General features: G+C 33.3%; 1 long non-coding RNA gene across 1 annotated transcript; it reads right to left on the bottom strand.

The window, feature by feature from the left end:
* Nucleotides 1-6,294: 6,294 nt before the first annotated feature.
* Nucleotides 6,295-7,182, bottom strand: LOC128282636 (uncharacterized). Its single transcript, XR_008272979.1, has 2 exons — nucleotides 6,911-7,182; nucleotides 6,295-6,607 (listed from the first exon to the last, which is right to left on the bottom strand). It is a non-coding gene; the product is annotated as an uncharacterized LOC128282636 (long non-coding RNA).
* Between the last annotated feature and the right edge of the window lie 1,181 nt (nucleotides 7,183-8,363).

Genomic DNA, 8,363 nt, shown 5'->3' with positions numbered 1-8,363 from the left:
GTGGCCCACATAGCCCAAATTGGCCTTGGCTGTGTGAATCACACGGCTTGGCCTAAAAATCCCACACGATTGTGTGATTTATCTGTGTGGGCCCACATACTCGTGGCCTACATGTTCCAATTCGGTCTGACCTGTGGATCGCACATAGCCAGCCTCGTCGATTACACACCTGTGTTCAATCACATTGCCTACCACACGGACGGCCACACGCCTGTGTAGCGTCAACAACCTCACTTTTCAACTTTTCGTCGATTCTTGTTTACAGTGTTATAGTTACACACCTGTAGTGTTTTCAATACTTAAGCCCTCTAGAGCACTTCAATACCTACAATTGACCAATCCCACACTATAATCAATCTTCCTTTACGATTAAACAACAAATCCTGAAATCAACGGTCTCATCTATAAAGTAATAAAAACTTACTGCAAGGTTTCCAATTGACTTGCTAAGAATCAATATGAAGGGGGCCTCAATCCACATGACATGCTGCTGCTAGAACCCCATAGTTAATTTACCAAAAATTACTTAATCAAAACAGTGTTAACAATTTACCCCTTACCGCACGAGTGGCTAACGTTTGCACAAAAGAGAAGAACGAAACGCACTCAAGAGTAAAGGAGGAGAAAACAATAGCAAGTGGGGAATTTTGGCTGCAAACAACAAAAGAAGAAGAAAAGACGGAGAGGGGAAAACAATCAGCAGAAAGTCGAATAGTAAAAATTGGCACCAAAGAACTAATAACAGTCGATCAAAAGTTGAGAGAAACCAAAGCCAAAATCGAAATTAGACTTACTGCATGCATAATACTCAGTGTCTTGTTGAAGAACTATATGGATATAGAGAATGAAAGGGAGAGTGGTGTAAGAAGTACCAAAGTTCGGCAGTAAGGTGGGGAAGAAAGCAAATAAAGATCAAAAAGAAAGAAAATCACAATATTTTGGCAATGAGAAGGTAGAATAGCTGTTAGAAGAAAGATGAACACTTTGGGGATTTTCAAAATAGCAAAAAAAAAAATGAAATTAGATCTGGATAATCCTCAACCTCCCCTAATTCGATCCTAAAAACTCTCCTACTATCCCTCCACAAACCGTCCACTTACCACTATACCTCAAATTCCTTATTTTCCTCCACCAATCCCACAACTATCGAAGAACCCCCTTATTATCCTCCTAAAAATCAGCCACAACATCCCCACACTCCCGAAATACTTAGAATTTTGGTGAAACTACAACACTCATACGGTTCAAACTGTAAAAATAAATTCCCTTCATCGCGCAGAGATTCGAACCTCAGACCTCCAACGACTTAACACTCCACCTAACCACTAGACTAGCAAGCCCTTTCTGACATATTTTACCAAAATTTATTTATAAGTCTACTGATTAGAGATAGGGGTTTATTCTTTTAAAAACAAAAATCTGCCCAAGCTAAGGCTTGAACTTGAGACCTCTCCCCCACACCCAAAACATTTAACCACTGAAGTAGATACACAACTTGTGTCACAAACATACAAAAATAAATACATAAGGGCTTTTTAGGGCGTTACACCTAAGGGCACATTGGTTGTATGTGATGATATTTCATGTTTAAGACTTGATTTTGGCTTGATTTGTATGCCTTATTATGGCTTGTTGATATACAAATTGTTGTGTTTAGGTTGATGTTAATTTGGGTGAGAAATATGGTTTAGAAAATGACCTATTTTTGTCTACACAGGCAGAGATACGGGCGTTTGTCTTAGCTTTGTGTGACACACGACCAAGTGACACGGCTGTGTGTCCTCTGTATCTTTAAAATTTCGCAAGTCAGTATGCTCAACATAGCCTAGCACATGGGCATGTGACTTGGACGTGTGACCCAAGTAAGAGAGTTATACGGGCAAAGACACGGGCTGGGATACAGCCATGTGTCCCTATTTCGAATGCCCACATGGCCTGACCACACAGTCGTATGTCTCCTCCATATTTGAAAAATTTTCATGCTTTCAGAAAAATTCTTTAAGTACCGATTTAGTCTCAACTTGTTTCTAACTCGTATTTTGCACTTCGAGGGCTCGTATAAGAGACAATATGTTTAATTTTAATGGGTTTCTGACATGAATGTTATATGATATGAAATGTTTGTTTATTTGATCTTTAAACTTCAGTAATACTTCGTAACCTTATTCTGGCGACGAATTCGGGTTTACACAGGCTAGGCTGAATTGGGCATATGGGCCCAAAATCTGGAGATTTTCCCTAGGGTCACATGAGCCTTTCTGATCGATTGTAGGCTTTTCGTAAGGTCGGTAAGAGCTAACGAAACCTTAAAGCTTGTGATCTAATAATCTGATATACCAACTTGAGTTAGGTAATCTGATATGTATGTTTGATTAACTGGTAAAAACATGTATCAATATTTGTATTTCTGTATCTGTATATTTGTATCTGTATATCTGTATCTGTATATTTGTTTCTGTATATTTGTATTTATATTTCTATATCTATATATGGGGTGGGATCTGTTTATTGGAGGAAGTGTTATGTGAGGAGACATTTCACCCTTATTCTGACAGCACAGCTGCATATTATTCTATTATGTGTCATTTAAACATTATATGGTGTGTAGGGATGAGTGGGTGTTTTAAAACCCACATGGTGTGATGGGATGGTTGGAGATGGTGTGTAGAGGATAGGGGTAGGATTCTATATATCTGATCTGATTATCTGATTCTGGCATATGTTTCTGTTAAGGACTTAAATTCATATCTGTATATGTTCTGCATATGAGAATTCTATGTATATTTGCATGAAGATCTTTTTGTGTTACACACCGAGTTTATGAAAACTCACATCTATTTGTTTGTTCTGTTCAGGTAATCCTCAGGCATAGGCTGGTCGGTGCGACGAAGGCTCGGTGGTGACCACTCGTCAGAAAACTGTTTTTATTAGTAATAACGGTCTCATTTCAAATTCTAGATTTTCTTGAAAGTTTGTAATTTTTGGGACTATCTGGACTGTATGGTTTTTAACTTTTGGATTTTTTTTGCTTTCTATCCTGCAACGTTTGACAAAAACACTTTATGTGAATAAATGTTTTTTGAAAACATGAGCTGGTTTTTGAATAAAACATGTAACACCTCAGATTTTAGGGTTAGAAATTCTGAGCTTTGTGGTTAGGGGTAGTGAGTAGATTGATCTATTGTGTTTACTTTCGCATTTTAATGTCAGAATGGGCCTGTTGGTTTGGTGGTTGGTTGTTGTGTGTTAGTTTGCCTTTGGATTCTAGGTTCAAACATTCGTGTGTATTTAAGGGAGTAATTTTATTTTAGATTTTTTTATTTGCTAAAATATTTATTAATTTTAGCTATTTTAATTTATTTTTATTTTGAGTATAAAAAATCCCAAAAAAGGAAAAAAGGAGTGTTGCACGTTCTTTTTTATTTCTCTCCCTCCCACGTTCTCTCGTTGTTCCTAGTTCACGTTCTCTCGTTGTTCCTAGTTCACGTTCTTTTTCCTTATTCTTTTTTCAATTTTTGTTTTCTCAAGTTTAGGGTTTTGATCATAAAACTTATTTTAGGATTCTTCGTTTTGAGAATTTTACCTTTTGCAATGTTTTCAGTCTCATAACTTGAGAAGTAGGTGTCAAATCTTTAGTTATAGTTGTTTGTGTGTAATGGCTTCCATTAGGGTTTTTGAATCGGTTTGGAGAAGCAAATCGAACGAATCTAGTGTTTGCTATCGCGTCTAAGGTGTGTGTTTGGAAACTCTTCTTTTTCGTTATTAAATTTCTGATTTGTTTCCTTAAAATTTGACATATTTTGTGTGTTTCTGACATTTGTGATTAGGGATTGATTTGGTATAGGGTTGCACGAATTACATCCGATAAAGTTGGAATCACGTTTTTAAGGTGTGTGTCCTAGCGATCGTGTGTGTGAGACTTTGTTAAAGTTATATCGTATATGTGTGTACCGCACTTAAGTCATATATTGCTGCCATTTTACGCTAATGTGGCTGCTGTTAACATGCCATGTTTGTATACTAATTTTTTTTCACTAAATACGTCGTGGTTGTTTGTCGTTTTGTGCCGAATTGGGCTGCTGATTGCATGTTGATTTTTCATGAAAATACTCAGCGATTGTAACAAACTTTTTGCTGCTGTTTTTGTAGAGTAAAGGCGGCATATGTGTGCACATTTTGTTGCTGTTTTCGGATAAGTTTAATGCTGCATATAGGAGTTTAGTTGTTTTTAAAGAGTAAAATGCGACACGTGGGCTTTTTTTCGCTGATGTTTTGGTATCGACTGTAAAATTGTATGATTGTTCATAAGTTGGTTAATTCCTATAATTATACGGTAGGGGTAATCGTTTGGTTTCAACAGATACGTTGTTAAATTGTTTTAATTGTTATTTATTTGCTTAATTCATTTTTTTAATTACCTATAAATGACGACTAAATCTATTTATATTCTAGGTGTTAGCACTACTCCAAGATTTTAATGGAATTATTTACAACATTTCAATTCATGATTTGTTTTAGCTAATGTTAAATTTTGTATTATGCTCTTATTTTCTTATATTATAGTGGTTTTCATTGAGTGCTTTGTTAGTTATTTAAGATATTTTTATTCTCTTTTGGATGATTTAATATGTGGTTGAGCATTTGGAGATATGAGGGTGACTTAGTGAATGTAAAAAAAATTATGTCAGCAATAGGAATCAATGGTTGTTAGGATACCCAAATGAAATTATATATTAATAAATTCCTTCATTTTATTTTGATTTTATTCTTTACAAAATATTGCAAACGAACTAAGTAACTTAATTTCACGTTAACTTTTTTATACATATATTGCGGGTGGCTATGCTAAAGCACCACCATCGAACAGTGGAGCTTTCATTAATGCTTTAGTGTAAAAAAAAAAAAAACAAAAACAAAAGATAGTTTAAATCTCTGATTTGTTTTGGTAATTAAATGAATGCATTATACCATTTGCATTAATCTTTTTGAGTTTGGTTGCGAGGAGAAGAGACTCTGATTTGTTCTGACAGTTTCAACTGCAATTTGTCTATACAGTGGTTTACCACAATGCACAGTACGACATATATGTCAGTACTGTTGCATATTAACATTTGAGTGGCTTAGTCCACATACTTGGTGTGTAGGGTTGGATGGACCTTTCGAGGTCCTATGTGGTGTGCATGGTTGGATGAGCTTTAGTTCTTTTTGGGATGTGATTGGGGGACGGAGAGGTATTTGGCTGGTTGGGTGGGTTTTTATTATTTGTTGCATCCATTTTGCATTCTGTCTTTCTGTTTGATTGTGAGACTAATTGCTTATAGTTTGAGGTGGTTCATTGCTGATACGTTAATTTGTTTGTGAAGACTGTTCATATATCAAATTGCTATTAAGTTTTATTTATTTATTTTTTATTTGTGACATTTTGGTATTCATTTACCTATCATTTTGGAACTCACACTGAGCTCGTGTAGCTCACCTCCTTGGTGTTTCCCCTTTCAGGTACACTTCCGTTTTCTATAGCTTGGACTCAGCATGCCAAAAGTCTCGGATAGTCTCGGTTTAAAATAGGCTTTAATAGTTTTTACAGTTTCTGAGTTTATAATTAAACCCCTTAAACTGTAAGTACTATTTTGAAAAATGTGGTATGAAGTTTTATGTTTTACGCACTTAAATGTCATTGGTATTGTACTTTCTTTTGGGAAAAAAATAGGAATATTTATATATTTGGACTGAAATTTTTGTAATAATGGGGCTTTATATCTAAGAGTTTTTACGAAACTTAAATACTGTAATGTTTTCGGTTTGTTAAACTAAAAATTTCCCACGATCACTTCGATCATCAATGTGATTTCCGGAATTCGGTTTACACTTCTAGGCCAGATTTAGGGCGTTACATAACAAATTTTAAACTTCTGCTGCAAATTTTACAAATACTTTAAAGGATATCTTATAACCGTTCTAAATAAGTACATAAAAATAAGTTTTTCTGGAAATGGACTAGTTTTGGTAACAAATAATACGAAATGATTTAGCATAAGAGAAGTGCCATAAAACCCATTGTCGTAACACTCCCATATTTAGCCATAACGTCTAGGCCGGATTTAGAGTTCGACATTATAATTTATAAAGTAAATAAAATATCATAAAATAAATAATAATTCATCACATAACATACAAAATCATTGAATATAATAAAAGCAATGCTTTCGAAAAAGGGATTCGATTTTGCAACAAAATCAAAACTCTTGCTAAGCTTAATAAAATATACAACTAGTTGCTAACCTTAATACAAAATTATTGTAATAGGTCAATTTTGACTTGGGCTTATAATAAATAAACCAATAATGTCCAAATTTTAAAATCCAAATTACAAAAATTAAAACCCAAACTACAACCCATATCAAAACCCAATACCTAACTTAAGCCCTAAACCCAATTACCCAATACACATCAGCCCACTATCCTAAAACATTTTCAATCAAACCCTAGAAGCCGCCCTAGCCATTGCCCCCTCCCACGTGCTTTGTCGGCACGTCCAACGCCCGAAGGTCAGCTCCCCTGACATCGCTTGTACCAACATGGCAAGCTTCTGCACCATCGCTTCCGTCTAGGCCTGCAAAACGAGAACAAAAAAAAAAAGCAAGACAGAGAGCAGAGAAACACGCAAAATAGAAGCAGAAACAAGCAGAGAATAGTAAGAAATCATATGTAATCAACTATAAAGCCAAAAGAAAAGATCAATGTAAAAAGGGGGGACCGATTGTTCAAAGAAAAAAATACTTATCAATAAAAAAGAGAGAAAGTTTTGAAGGTAGTTTTTTTTTTTTTTTTGCTCTTTATTTCATTCTATTCTTTTCATTTTTACATATATTTTATACGAAAATCAAAAGAAGAGGAAAATAAAAAATACCTGAATCGGTCTCCTTCCTCGTCGACGGACGTAGTTGGTGTCCGAGGGTCCCAAAAGGCGACGGAGTGGTTGTATGTTCGTTTGTTAATCATTTTCTCCATTTTTAAAAAAAATAAAAACTGATTTAAAGTTCTTTAAAAAAAAAGGAAAGGAGGTTTCGAAACGGGGCTGAAAGGCCCTTGTCTGTGCACCATCGGTGGCGGTGCCATGGTGGCACGGTGGGCAGAGAAAGAGCCTTCGTCGGAAAAGATGAGAGGTTTCAAAACTTTTTTGTTTTTTTTTCTAAAAAAAAATAAAGATGGGTTTTAAAACATTGAATGGAACAGCTGGGTGGGGTGTGAATCCGTGCATTCCCACCTTAAAAGGGTGATTTACATTTTTAATCCCTCATTTTTGTAGCACCACTTGATCAGGCTTATTTCTTTTTTATTATTTTTGATTTGGCCCTCAAATTTCGTGTGGTTTTTTTTAATTCGGTCCCTTGGGCTGTCTTGCTGAACATGCGTAGGGAACCAAGGGAATGTTTTCCCATCTAGTCCTTGCTAGTTTTAATGCGCTTCGTTCGGATCCTTGATTAACTTTCCAGTATTTATATTGATCACCCCGAAATTTTAGCTTGTTTTCATCCCTGTCCTTAATTCATTTACTTCATTTATTTGCTTATTTTTTTAGAAAACTGTTGTGTTGCTTATTATTTTATTATTTTGCATTATTTGTTTCAAGTTTTGTATCATTCACTTAAACCTTTTCATATGTATTTTTTGTTTGATTATCATAAATTATTATATACTGTTTATTTTAAAATTAAATCTTACATATATTATTTTTATATATTCTATTTATTTTTAGACTACCTTATTATATATTAATACATTATTTCATTTATCATATTCTTTAAATTTTGTATATATATTATCTAACTAAAACTATTTTATATATATAACTATTTTATATTCTTTATTTTAGATTTCTTTTATACATTATTTATTTTAAACTTGTTATATTATTCTCAAGCTATTTATATATATATATATATATATATATATATATATCTAAATGTTATTTGAGCTAAACTATTTTTATGTCATTCTAAAATTTGTTATAAATTACTTATTTGTAAATTTTTATGTATCATTTATTTTAAGCTATTTCAGATATTTTATTTATTTTGAAGTGCTTTACATATATTTAATTTTGAATTTGTTTTCATGTATTATCTATTTAAAATTGTTTTATTATTTTAAATTATTTTATATACCTTATTTTTAAACTCCATCTTATTTATTTTAAAATGTTTCATTATTATTTATATTAAGGTTATTTTCCATATTATTCATTTTACCCTTTTATGTATATGTATTTTAATATTATATTTTTATATATTATGTATATAGTTTTTAATACTATTATCATGTATATTTATATGTAGCATTATCAGATATTTTTAGTATTA

Source organism: Gossypium arboreum, chromosome 10 (genome assembly GCF_025698485.1).
Source record: "Gossypium arboreum isolate Shixiya-1 chromosome 10, ASM2569848v2, whole genome shotgun sequence".
Taxonomy (NCBI): Eukaryota; Viridiplantae; Streptophyta; class Magnoliopsida; order Malvales; family Malvaceae; genus Gossypium; species Gossypium arboreum.
The sequence above is the reverse complement of the archived record's forward strand: the minus strand, read 5'-3'. Positions and strand labels throughout refer to the sequence as shown.